Raw genomic sequence first — 13,568 nt, 5'->3', positions numbered from 1 at the left:
CTTAAATTATAAGGATTAATTTCAAGTAATTTATCAGTTACTTGTGTTTTAAACTTAAGTAAGTTGTAATCATGCATTCTGTAAAACATTGGCTGCCCATCCACATACTGGAAACATCATACTTATATATATATTATTGATACCTTTTGTTAAATAAATGAATAATGGGATATTATTGATGCAGGAAAGCTTCAAGAATTTCACTGTTATTGTCATCTGTCTTTTTATCCTCTACTGCCACCTGTTGGTGCTTGTGAAAATGAAAGAGTTAGAGGTTTTTGTAAAGCCTCTGGGCTTCCTTTAACCAGTGTGTGTCTCTAGCGCAGTAATACACAGCAGAGTCCTCTGGCTTTAAGTTGGACAGCCTCAGATGCACCATGCTGTTGCTATCATCTCTACTGACTTCTACACGTCCCTCCACACTGCTGGCATATTTGTTCTTACTGGAATCAGAGTAGCCTCTCCCTATCAATGCCAGAGGTTTTCCAGCAGGTTGTCTGACCCAGATCATAACACAGCAACTAAATGTGAAGCCAGATCCCCTGCAGGAGAGACTGAGAGTCTCCCCAGGCCTCTTCACTACTGAAGAGGAAGGAATAGACTCCATACTCTGACCTGTACAACCTGATGAGATACAAAAGAGAAATGATCACTAACACACCAAACACAGGGCTGAATCACTGACTGACCATCAGTGGATGTTGTCTGATAAAAGATAAAACATCAAGAAGCAGGAGAGCTCACAGGGCAGAGAGAGAGCAACCAGCAGAAGAGAGAGAGTGTTGATCATCCTGAGACTGGAGATGTGACCTCTGATGCTCCACACAAAGTACAGAGCAGTCAGACAGAAGTACTCTGCACACACTGGAGATTTGCATCAGGATAGCATGGGGAGGGAGGGGCTTTTGCAGGGACTTGTAGTTTGATCTAATTGACTCAATTATTTGTCTGTATGCACTTATCCATATTTGTCTTTTAAAACAAATTATATTCACTTATCCTTGTATTTGACAACCAACAATAAACTCAGCGTCATGTTCCCTTATTGTTTTGAAGTATTTTATCCATGCCAAAAAATGAGCCATGGTCCCATAAAACGAGTGGTTGATTAATTTGGTTATTGAATATTTGTTGGCTTTTGTTGGTGGTTCGTATCCTTTTACTTCTTACAGTTACACAGTAAAACCCAACAGTGTCCTCAGGCTGCAGAAAAAGTCTCTAAGGATGTATAAAAGTCACCATAGTTGATTTAGCTATGATTGTGTTGCCATTATTTAATTTATTGTAAAAACATTTCCTAAAACTCTCAAAATGAGTAGATGTTATTTCAGTAAAAAATAATTCTGTAATTAAACCACAGTATTCACTGGATTCTAATGTACGTTGTACAGGGTTATCCTTTCAAAAATGCAGGCATTGCTGTGAGTCATGACTCTCAACGCAATAACACTCATGTTTTTCTAAATGAAATACATTTCATTATCAGCTGGTGATCATCCAATGAGAATTGAGTTTTCACAGCCCTGACATGCTTCAGTGGTTTTCATACAGGGATCAGTGTTGTTCAGTTTGTGTACAGCGTGGTAGTCTAGTGTGTCACTGTGTCTCTCGTGCACAGTAATAAACTGCAGAGTCTTCTTGTGTCAGACTCTTCACCTCAAAGTACACAACATTTTTGGAAGTGTCTTTGGTGATGGAAAACTGGCCTTGCAGTCTTTGGGCAAATATGGTTCCAGTTCCACTATCAATGCGTCCGATCCACTCCAGTCCTTTCCCTGGTTTCTGCCTGATCCAGTGCAGCCAAGTCAGAGGAAGTCCTTCCACCTTACAGGACAGAGAGACTGGTTCTCCTGCTCTGCTGACCACTGGCTCTGAGGAGGTGAGGGACTGGCCCTGAGCCGCTGAAAGAGACACAGAGTTTAGATGACGGGGAACCAGCACCTCTTCTCCTCCTCTGCTGGACCGACTTCACTCACCTGAAACCAGAGCCAGGAGGACCACGCTTTGTACTAATGTCATGGTGGTAACTTGTCTGAGTCTGCAACAACAGAGGCTGTATGAAGGATATATATTGTGCATGCAGAATGGGTGGGGATTATCCATCAGTGTGTTGGGATTTGCATTTTTTGGGGGGGTCGCAGTGTTGATACATAAATACTTAATTTGTGAGAGAAGGAGGAGTGCTGAAATATGAGAGAAGCTCCATAACAGACCCAAAAATAAGATGTTGTTTATTCTTTTTTACTTGTTGGTATTTGCATTTCTGAGAGACTAACAGTGTGGTGGGTGATTTAATGTATACAAAACAAGCTGCACTGTCAGTCTCATACTTTCATTTGAAAATGATAGGTCACCTCAGTGAGGGGGATTACTGCAGCAACATGTCACTCAGGAAGACATAGATCTTCTCCCAGAAAGGGAAAGTTTGTCTTATTGCAGAATGATTTATTATCCAGCTTACACCACACTGCACAATCACAAGAACAAACAGCCATTCTTCCTTCTGTGTATCATGAATTTATTTTAGACGTGAGATTAACACTTGAGGCTGCTGCACTTCCAACTGAATGTGAGTAATGTGACAGAAATGTCTACATTTAGTGTTTCTTTTTGCCCATACATGAAACATACATTTAGGGTAGAAGATGTTATTTCTGTCCTTGGCTGTTTTATGAGGAAATTATTATTTAAAGACATTTCTTTAATAATAATTTGTTTTATAACTTGGCTCAGAAGCATCTGTTTTTTTCATTCATAAAAGCTACAACAAGGAAAGATTTAGTCAACGCTCTATGTGCTCTTCCAACACATCAAGGATGAGGTCTGTAGGTTTTTGTACAGCTGCTCAACCAGCTTCAGTCACTGTGTGTATCGAGCACAGTAATAAACAGCAGAGTCTACAGCCGTCAGACTGCTCATCTGCAGATACAGCTGCTGTCTGCTGTTGTCTCTGGAGATGGTGAACCGGCCTTTCACTGACTCAGAGTAGAAGATGTAGCTACTGCCATCCCTGTAGATATAAGCGATCCACTCCAGTCCTTTCCCAGGAGCCTGTCTGACCCAGGCCATGTCGTAGCTACTGAATGTGAATCCAGAGGCTGTACAGGTCAATCTGTGAGATTCTCCAGGCCTTTTAGTCACTGAATCAGATTCTGTCAGAGTCTGACCATCAACACCTGTAGAGAGGATAAAAACACATCTGGTGAAATAAACTGTTGACACAATTAGAAGCTGTGTTAGATACAGATCAGTAAAGATGTTGACCTGCCCAGCAGACAGTGAGCAGCAGCAGTCCTGTCCTATAGTCCATCATGTTAAACTGTGTGTCCTCTGTCCTCTGTCCTCCTCTCTGCAGTCACATAAGTAGAGGGGGAGACATCTGAGTTTTGCATTGACTCCTCCTTTCTGATTGAACATTGTCCTCTTCTAAAAGTATGTTATGTTAATAGCATTACGTCTTACATTTTAAATTAGTAAACATTTCTTATTGGGCTGTAAGTCACTTTGTAACATTAAATATCTTTATGTAATTCAGATTTTTCAGATGAAAAAAACAAATAATGGATTTTATTTACTGTTGATTAAAATAAAGTTATTAACATTATTGTCATTAAAAAATACTTTAAGTTAATTTAGTAAATAAATCACTTTACAGGTTTTATCAACATCTCATGTCTTTAACATTTATATTTTTAATCAAAGATGACTTTTTGTGTCAAATAAAGAACAGAAATGCATGCATTTGTTTTTGGAAAGAAAATCTTACGTCCAACAATTTTGTGTTGTGTTTTGATCCTAGATGTACTGTTTAGTATTTATGAATAAATAGTGTGAACAATATTCTTAGAGCTGAAATTGGTTGTAAAGAAACTTAAATGTAGAGGAAAAAAATCAATTACTGAAAATATATAATTATGGATACTTGAAAAGGCTGATGTTTAACAATTTAAAGAAGTGTTATTCATGTTCTTATTCTGGGAATACATACAGTAATGTATCAGTGATTATAACCTCTAAATGTTTAAACTGGTGATGTAACAGTGAGCTGGTGTTGAGATCATTTCTGGTCTGAGGGCTCCTCTTCTGGTGGCTTCATGTTACAAGTGTTCAGGCTCTGAGGGGTTTTTGTTCAGCTCTACTGATGGTGTGTGTCACACAGTGGCGGTTCTACGGGGTGGCACGGGGTGGCAGCTGCCACCTCAGAAAAATGCCTTGCCACCCAGCTGCCACCCCATTCGGCAGCTTTGTTTTGAAAGAAAAGTTGTGGCTCTTCGGACATTTATGAGAGAAAATCTCTAATGTCCGAGTGCAAGTGAATGCAGCACAAGACGCGAGCCTTGTAACCCCTCCCCCCCCCTGGCGCGAGCTTGGAAATGTGATTGGCGGCGATTTCATTTGAACGGGAGGACAGCGCAAAACGAGAAGCATTTCGGATACAAGTAGACAGAAGGAATGACGTATTTGCGGTCATGGTATGGCTGGGGTAGGCTACAGCCATACCAATAAATGGCTTAGCCCCACCATGAAAAATGATGTTAAAGTAAGCAAAATAAAGTCTGCAAACTCGCGCGGAGTAAATTGCACAGACAGCAGTTATTAAGTTTGATTTCAGTAGCCACTTGTCTGTTAATACCGAAGACTAGAAACGGTTTTGAAAACTTTTGTCACGTAGTGATCGTCTTCTCAATAAAACATCTTTGATAATGTCTTCTGGCCAATCAGAATCACGATAACGGCGTGGTGTTGTTGCAGGAAGTCCCGACGGAGAATACTTTTGCTGTAGTACATCTCGATATACATCGGTACAACTATAAGACCCCACGGTTTGATGATTGATAGGTGTGTGGGATGTCTTTCATTTTGACACACAGAACAATAGGGGCTATCCACCCTTATCCACAATGTAAAGTAATTCACACAGCCTCTTCCCTCTCCTCTCTGTGAGGAGCAGCAGGTTCAGCTTTCAGAACAAAGTAACAAAAAACAAAAATTACATTCATTTTTTTAAATACGTCGTGTAGTAATATATATTTATTTATTTTTCTTCTTAAGAGAGCACCAGAATGTGTATTTGAGGTTAGTATTTCAAAAAATCTCCTGGGGGAGAATCCCCCCAGACCCCCCTGCAGGGGTTGGGTTTTCAACTCTTTCACCGGTGGGGAAATTGCAGGATTGGCTCCAGGTTGCCCTTTTTATTTACTACAAGACAAATGTGCCTTTTTATTTCATAAAGTTCAATTTGGATTGAGACAGGGTAATAATCTAAACCTCACGCGTGGCGTTTCACTGTCAAGGGGGGCCTGTATGTAATTACATTGCAAATACTGACTTGAGCCCCACCACTGTATGGGTTAGCCCTACCATAGATTACCCAACACAAATACTCTGGCGCCGCAACTGTTTGCGGTCTACTATGACAAAGAAGAGCCTGTCAAGTTTGGCTGTACTCAGCATTGAATCAAAACGCACCATAGCTTTAAATCTTAATAAGTTTGTCAGGCGTTTTGCTGATCAAGATGGTAATCGCCACATTCAGCTGTTATAGGCATGCCAACTTGATGCTCTGCTCACGGATGAGTCGATGAGAATAATAAACTGTTAAGATGATGACCTTTTTTTTTTTCCATGTCCCTTTAGGGGCTCCGAGATACTAACTCGTGCGCACGAGATACAAACCCGTTATCCTGACTTTTTTTGGGGGAGAAAGTTACCGGTGCGCCAAGGAGGAAGTGAAGCGCACAGGACACAACCATTTCATTGCAGACTGTTATGTTTACGTGGGGAAATGACAGTGCATTATTTGAGATATATTTCGTACTCAGACTTCACTTTAAGGACATTTCGGCCAGGGGTGTGTGGTCACTCCAGGAGGCAGCGGGACGTGTAACTCAGAGAAGAGCAGCACCAGCGCTCAAAGAGTTTTTACGCACCGCCTTCTGTGTTTACCTTCATTGAACAGCTATAAAGAGTGACCACAGGCCGTTTTAACCACACACACCTCTACACACACACCGAACTGCCCGATTACTCCCCCTTTTATTAGTTTTATGGAGGAGATCGCCTCTCATCAGGACGCATGATGGGCGGACTGGGACTAAAAATCAGCCCGGGAATCTCACCCTGCCCAGCCGACGTAAACTGTCAACGGGGGGGGGGGGGGCAGTCCGCCACTGGCTCTGTGTGTTTGTACTGAGTGTTTGTTTCCCTATAAAAAAGCTGCGGGGGAAGCAGGTACTCTGCGAGTCACGGACATTAATTCATAGATCAAAGCAGACTGGTTTACAAACTCTCCTGTTTTGCCAATCCGGTGCTTAAACCAATAGCTCTACACCCCTGGCCGAAATGTCCATAAAATGAAGTCTGACTTCAAAATATAGTCTATCTCAAATAATGTATGCTCTGTCATTTCCCCACGTAAACATAACAGTCTGCAATGAAATGGTTGTCTAATGTGTGTTCCACTTCCTCCTTGGTGCATCGGTTACTTTCTCAAAAAAAATAAAACGGATTTGTTTCTTGTGCTCACGAGAAACGAATCCGTTTTCCTGACTTTATTTTTTTTCTCTCTCCATTTTTTTTTTTTTTCCATGTCCCTTTAGGGGCTCCGAATCTTAGATGTGTAAATATATGTTTCTTCTTTGTGGGGGTCTGCCCCCAAAAAACAGTTTCAAGTCCTGAGAAAGTAAAATAAGACGGTGTGTAAAACTTCACTGCCCAGCCAAAAAAAAGTAACCACTTTGATTTAACTATGCCAGTAGGTAGGCCTACGGGCATTCCAATGGATAATAACTGCAGCGATGTATGTTTTAGCTGAATACACAGTTTTTTTTTAACCCTAACTGATGCAGTTAGTCATTTCTTTAATATTTGTTCTTTCTGATGTAAAGTCAAGGTTGTAACTGTTTGCAATGAAGTTGTGGGGCGCTGAACTGTTCCTTTGATTCATTTGAATTATGATAGTAATTACTGGTCTTTCAAATTTGAAGGAGGGTGAGCAAGCATCTTGAGGAACGTTCATCATTAACTCCTCCAAAAAATATAGTTTATTTAATAATAACACTAAAGATGTGAATCATAACAGTGATTGACAGCTGATAGGATAATATGATTGTTAATATTATCATATTCATACAGACACACATCGATGAGACAGTTAATTAATGTATTTATTGCAGCAGTCTGCATATTTGGTACCCCTGCTGGTCTAAGAGTTAAACCAACTCATTCAGTTAAAATTCATTAAATTTCGTGTGCCACCTTATATATTTATATTTAAGGCTTTACTGATGTGCCACAATAATCTCACCTAATGTTATTGAGTTAAAATATATATATTGTGGCTTTCCAAGTTAACATTGATTGATATGACTGCGATTAAATCAGAATATACTTCTGCCAGGGGATGCCACCCCTCAAATTCTCCTGCCACCCTCTTGCCACCCCATGAATATTTGTCTAGATCCGCCCCTGGTGTCACAGTGTGTCTCTGGCACAGTAATACACAGCAGAGTCTCCAGGCTGCATGCTCTGTCCGTTCAGAGTAACTGTGTTGCTGGAAGAGTCTAAGTTGATACTGAACTTGCTCTTCAGTGAATCTTTAAAGTATGTGGTGTATCCTGTAGCTGACTGTCCTATCCACTCCAGTCCTTTCCCTGCAGGCTGTCTGATCCAGGCTGTGTAGGAGCTGCTAACAGAATAAGAGACCTGACAGGTGATGGTCAGACGTTGACCTGGCTGCACAGTCACAGAGGCTGGCTGTATCAACTGCTCACACTTCACACCTGTGGAGGGAAACATGTTGAATAGTGAGCGAGGTTAATAACAGAGAGCAGTCAGTGTGAGCGTTCTGTCAGTGTCTCTGCCTCAGTGAGACTGTGAGGGTATTAAAATAAATTGGTCAGTAAGTCAGAGATGTGGAACTATTTGTAACTTTTAGTTTTAAAACATTTTTTTATAAATGATTATGGGAAGTACCCTTTTTCTCACTTGAGCTCCTGACCCCAAAATGTCTGTGCACGTCCCTGCTGACAGAGGAGAGGGGAACTCTCTAGTGTGTTTATGAGAGCAGCTGCTACATGATTTTACTGCCATATATATGCATTATTGTGGCTGAAATGTGTTCATGACGTGATGATTTTATTCCTATACGGACATTTAATTCATTAAGATATTTTTCGTATTGTTGTGTCATTAAACATAGTTATTAATGATCTCTCTCAAGGCTGATTTTCCTCCTTTCATAAAATAACAACCAAAGCGAACGATAAATGAAGAATATCATTGATTTTAAGGCTCTTTCTAAGATAAGGATTGGTGCTGTAGGTTTTTGTACAGCTGCTCAACCAGCTTCAGTCACTGTGTGTCTCGAGCACAGTAATAAACAGCAGAGTCTACAGCCGTCAGACTGCTCATCTGCAGATACACCTGCTGTCTGCTGTTGTCTCTGGAGATGGTGAACCGGCCTTTCACTGACTCAGAGTAGTACTTGGTGCCAACATTGATCGAAGCGATCCACTCCAGTCCTTTTCCAGGAGCCTGTCTGACCCAGGCAATGTAGTAGCTATCTATGTTAAATCCAGAGGCTGTACAGGTCAATCTGTGAGATTCTCCAGGCCTTTTAGTCACTGAATCAGATTCTGTTAGAGTCTGACCATCAACACCTGTAAAGAGGATAAAAACAGATCTGGTGAAATAAGCTGTTGACACAATTAGAAGCTGTGTTAGATACAGATCAGTAAAGATGTTGACCTGCCCAGCAGACAGTGAGCAGCAGCAGTCCTGTCCTATAGTCCATCATGTTAAACTGTGTGTCCTCTGTCCTCTGTCCTCCTCTCTGCAGTCACATAAGTAGAGGGGGAGATATCTGAGTTTTGCATTGACTCCTCCTTTCTGATTGAACGTTGTCTTGTCTGATATCAATGTTATCCTTATTTTGCTTCGTTACATTTACATGTATTATTTTATTCAGTTTCTTCCGATGCAAACATATTACTGCTGCTGTTTATTGAAAAAAGGCATTACAATTGTTATGATTAAGTTTTGTATATCACTTTGAAGGCTAGGTTTGAAATAGACATGCAGCATCCCATGTCTTTTAATTTTTTTTTAATTAAAGCTGACGTTGTGTGTCACTTCTATCGGTGCAGCAATGAATGCATTTGTTTCATGAGAAATTGTGACATCACATTACTTATTAGAGTCTTTTATCCAAAGTGACTTACATACTCAATACTGTGGGCTCTTGGGGTGAAGTGTCTTGCCCAGGGACACAAAGACATGCTGACTGCAGTGGGGTTTGAACCTGTGACGCCCTGATCCCAACACCAAGGCTCTATCCACTGCGCCACACGCCTCCCTGACATGCAACAAATTTTAAGTTTTGGCTCGTAGCTTGTACTAATTGATATTTGTGTGGGGAATACATCCTGCTACACTTCTAACATTTAAAGCAATTCATCTACTGAAACCAATTCAGCTGATTTTATTTTAATAGGCATACTTGAAAAGTTTAATGTTCGACAATTTGTCATTTGAATTTGTCTTGGGAATACATACAGTAATGTGTCAGTGATTATAACCTCTAAATGTTTAACCTGATGATGTAACAGTGAGCTGGTGTTGAGATCATTTCTGGTCTGAGGGCTCCTCTTCTGGTGGCTTCATGTTACAAGTGTTCAGGCTCTGAGGGGTTTTTGTTCAGCTCTACTGATGGTGTGTGTCACAGTGTGTCCGTTCAGAGTCACTGTGTATATATATATATTACATAATTCATGTTGGTATCAATGCTCTGTTTCGCATAATGTCAGTTTGAGCATTATGGAAGTGCATTTACTATAATATAAATAATTTACAATTTTGTTCTGATAGTAAATGGTAACTGTACTTATATAGCGCTTTATCCAGTCTTTACGACCCCTCAGAGCACTTTACATACTGCATGTCATTCACCCATTCACACAGAGCAGTGTACCTTACTCTAGGAACTAACATTAATACACACTCAAACACCGTTGGCCATGCCATCGGGAGTAACTCAGGGTGAAGTATCTTGCCCAATGATACATCGACATATTGACTGCACGGGTTGGGATCGAACACACAACCTTCTGATTGAAATACGAGAGCACTCCCTCGCAATCACAGTCACCCAATAAATAGTAGTGTTTAGGAAATATTCAATGTAATTTGTGGCTTGATTTGATAAACATGACATATATTATTTAAAATAAAATAATAAGATATCATGAGGGACTATCTGGTGATTAATGGGAAATACATAGAAATCTAATGTGGATACATCTAAGTGTTTTTGCAATGTGTGAGAAAACCCAGAAGTGTAGGATCACATTGCTTTGTGGTTAGTGGAGGTTTTTGTGCAGCTGCTCCACTGTCTTTAGTCACTGTGTGTCGAGCACAGAAGTAAACAGCAGAGTCTCCTGCTGCCAGGCTGCTGACCTCGAGGTACTGAGTGCTGCTGGGAACATCTTCAGTCATGGTGAAGCGGCTTTCAAAGGAGCTGCCATAGATAGCAGAGTTTGAACCTGTGTTCATCCTCCCAACCCACTCCAGAGCTTGTCCTGGCCTCTGTCTGATCCAGTGAATATAATAATCTGTCATTTTAAAACCAGATGTGACACATGACATCTTCGCTGTCCCTCCAGGTCTTTGCACCTGAGAGGAGGACTGCTCCAGTTTGATCTCACTCCAGACTCCTGTAAGTAAATCATTTTTGCTCATTATCCAACATTTTACCAAAGAAATAAAAAAAAGAAGTAAATCAGAATAGATTTTCTCACCATGAATAGTAACTAAATATAATAAACTCCAGATAATTGTCCTTTCCATTATTTGAGAGACACTGTCAGTGCTTTCTGATCTGAGTGTTTCAGAAACATTTAACACTTCTCTGGTGTTCTGCAACAAGTCGCTGATGGTGTGTTTTAAAGAGAGGAAGAGTTTGCATCGACCTCCCTCTACAGATTCAAAAAGGAACATGTGACATCAACATTTCCATAAGCAGAGTATCTCTACGACGGCTGCATTTACATTTCACGTTGACTTACATTTCCTGTCAACTTATTTCTGGATTCATGAAAACAAAAAAAGAGGAAATTAGTTTGTTTATGTTCTGCAATGACATCCTGTTTCTGCAGTGGTAGAGCTACCGTTATTTTCTATTCCAGTAGATAAAAAAATAAAAAATATGTTCTGTATTTTCTAAGCAATGCAATAATCATTTAGTAAAAATGTAAACGTATCATATATGTTTTGTATTTGTCCAAAATGAAGCTTCTCTCAGTCTTTTCTGATCTTGGCTGCAGTGGAAGTGAAATAATATTTCCCAGACATTTAGAGGAATTATTTAATGGAATTATCAGAGAGTGAGGTGTGTATCATTGTTCACATTTATACTCTGTGTGATTGAGTGACATGTTGCTGAGTATTTGTGCAGGTCTGCTGGTGGTTTGTGTCACTGTGGGCTGACGTACACAGTAATACACAGCTGTGTCTGCAGGCTGCACACTCTGTCCTGTTAGAGTCACTGTTCCAGCAGAAGAGTCTCTGCTGTAGCTGAACGTGTTCTTCAGAGCATTGTTTTGAGTTACGCTACCTCCACCCCACATGTGTGAAATCCAGTCCATTGGTTTTCCTTCACACTGTCTGATCCAACCTGTTGCATAGCTGCTATCAGTCAGAGAATAACCAGAGACCTGACAGGTGATGGTCAAAGGCTGTCCAGGCTGCACAACCATTGAGTCTGGCTGGATGAGATCAATACTGTTCACACCTGTAGAAACACAAAGCAACATTATCTCCATCATTCATCTGACCACTCAGTGTTTCTGATGTGTTTATTAGTGAGAATCCACTGAAAGCTCCTCACAGGATCCAGCTGCCAGCAGCAGTATCAGAGCTGCAGAGAACATGTTGATGTTGAAGCTGAACTGATGTGAGCTGATCTGTCCTCTCTCTGACACAAACACACACTTTGCTGGTTTATGAGGCAACACACACAGAGAAATTTACATACTGATGTTTGGAAATCATCTGACTTCAGTTCATGGAAATTATCCAAAAGATGAGGAAATGTTCAGGTGTGGTTTTTAATCACATAGTTGAGCAACACGATTTAGATGATAAAAACAAACTTTCCCATAGTTTTATGAAAATATGAAGTCGGATCAAAACTATTCATTCTTCTCCTAATCCAATTATGACACTGATAAAGTTGTCTTTTTCATATGTTATTGAATAATTATTTAATAGGAACTGTCTTTTAGAGGATCCCATTCTACTATAGAAAGGAATCTACTGTATTATCAGACACTTTTAAAACGAGCTTATGGTCTCACTATCCCTTTTAGATGTTATACCTACAATGATATCAGTATCAGTGATTGTAATGTCAGATTATTTAAATTGGTGAAAACCCTTTCTGTTGAATTAAGTTAAGAATATTTCTATGACATCTTAGTACTCTTTCCCTCTTGACTGTAACAGTGAGCTGGTGTTGAGATCATTTCTGGTCTGAAGGCTCCTCCTCTGGTGGCTTCATGTTACAAGTGTTCAGGCTCTGAGGGGTTTTTGTACAGCTCTACTGATGGTGTGTGTCACAGTGTGTCTCTGGCACAGTAATACACAGCAGAGTCTCCAGGCTGCACGCTCTGTCCGTTCAGAGTCACTGTGTTGCTGGAAGAGTCTAAGTCGATACTGAACTTGCTCTTCAGTGAATCTTTATAGTATGAAGCTCCGGTGTATTTCATTCCTATCCACTCCAGTCCTTTCCCTGCAGGCTGTCTGATCCAGGCTGTCCAGGAGCCAAGAGAATAAGAGACCTGACAGGTGATGGTCAGACGTTGACCTGGCTGAACAGTCACAGAGGCTGGCTGTATCAACTGCTCACACTTCACACCTGTGGAGGGAAACATGTTGAATATTGAGCGAGGTTAATAATAGTGAGCAGTCAGTGTGAGCGTTCTGTCAGTGTCTCTGCCTCAGTGAGACTCACAGGATCCAGCAGCCAGCAGCAGCAGCAGAGCTACAGAGAACATGGTTGGTGTTGAAGGTGACCTGATGGAGCTTCTCTTCTTCTGCTGCAGCTGACAGCATGATATCAAGTCTTTATAGCAGACTGTGAGGAAGTTCACTTTGCATAGAGAGGGACACTGACAGGCTATAAAAGAGGGACGGATTGTCCTGTCAAGAGTTGTCTTTTGGATTTGTGTTTGGGCATATGAAATAACATTTATATTTTAAAGCAATAAATGAAAATGATACTTTTATTTCTAATCAAATCTCAGACAAATAGTATATTGATTGTCTGATGTAACTTTTGGTAGCTGCTTTCTGATGGAAGCAGTTTTATTGAGGCGATATTTCATTCAGTGTTTTGATGATGTTGAGCTCAAGCTTTTTTGTGATTGTGAGAAGCAGAACACAAAGTTTTTACTTTGTTTTGACTTGTTGAGTTTTTGTACAGCATTTCTCCTTTCTGTGTCACTGTCTCTCGAGCACAGTAATAAACAGCAGAGTCTACAGCCGTCAGACTGCTCATCTGCAGATACACC

The sequence above is a fragment of the Notothenia rossii genome (genome assembly GCF_949606895.1).
Source record: "Notothenia rossii genome assembly, chromosome: 8".
Classification (NCBI taxonomy): domain Eukaryota; kingdom Metazoa; phylum Chordata; class Actinopteri; order Perciformes; family Nototheniidae; genus Notothenia; species Notothenia rossii.
The sequence above is the reverse complement of the archived record's forward strand: the minus strand, read 5'-3'. Positions refer to the sequence as shown.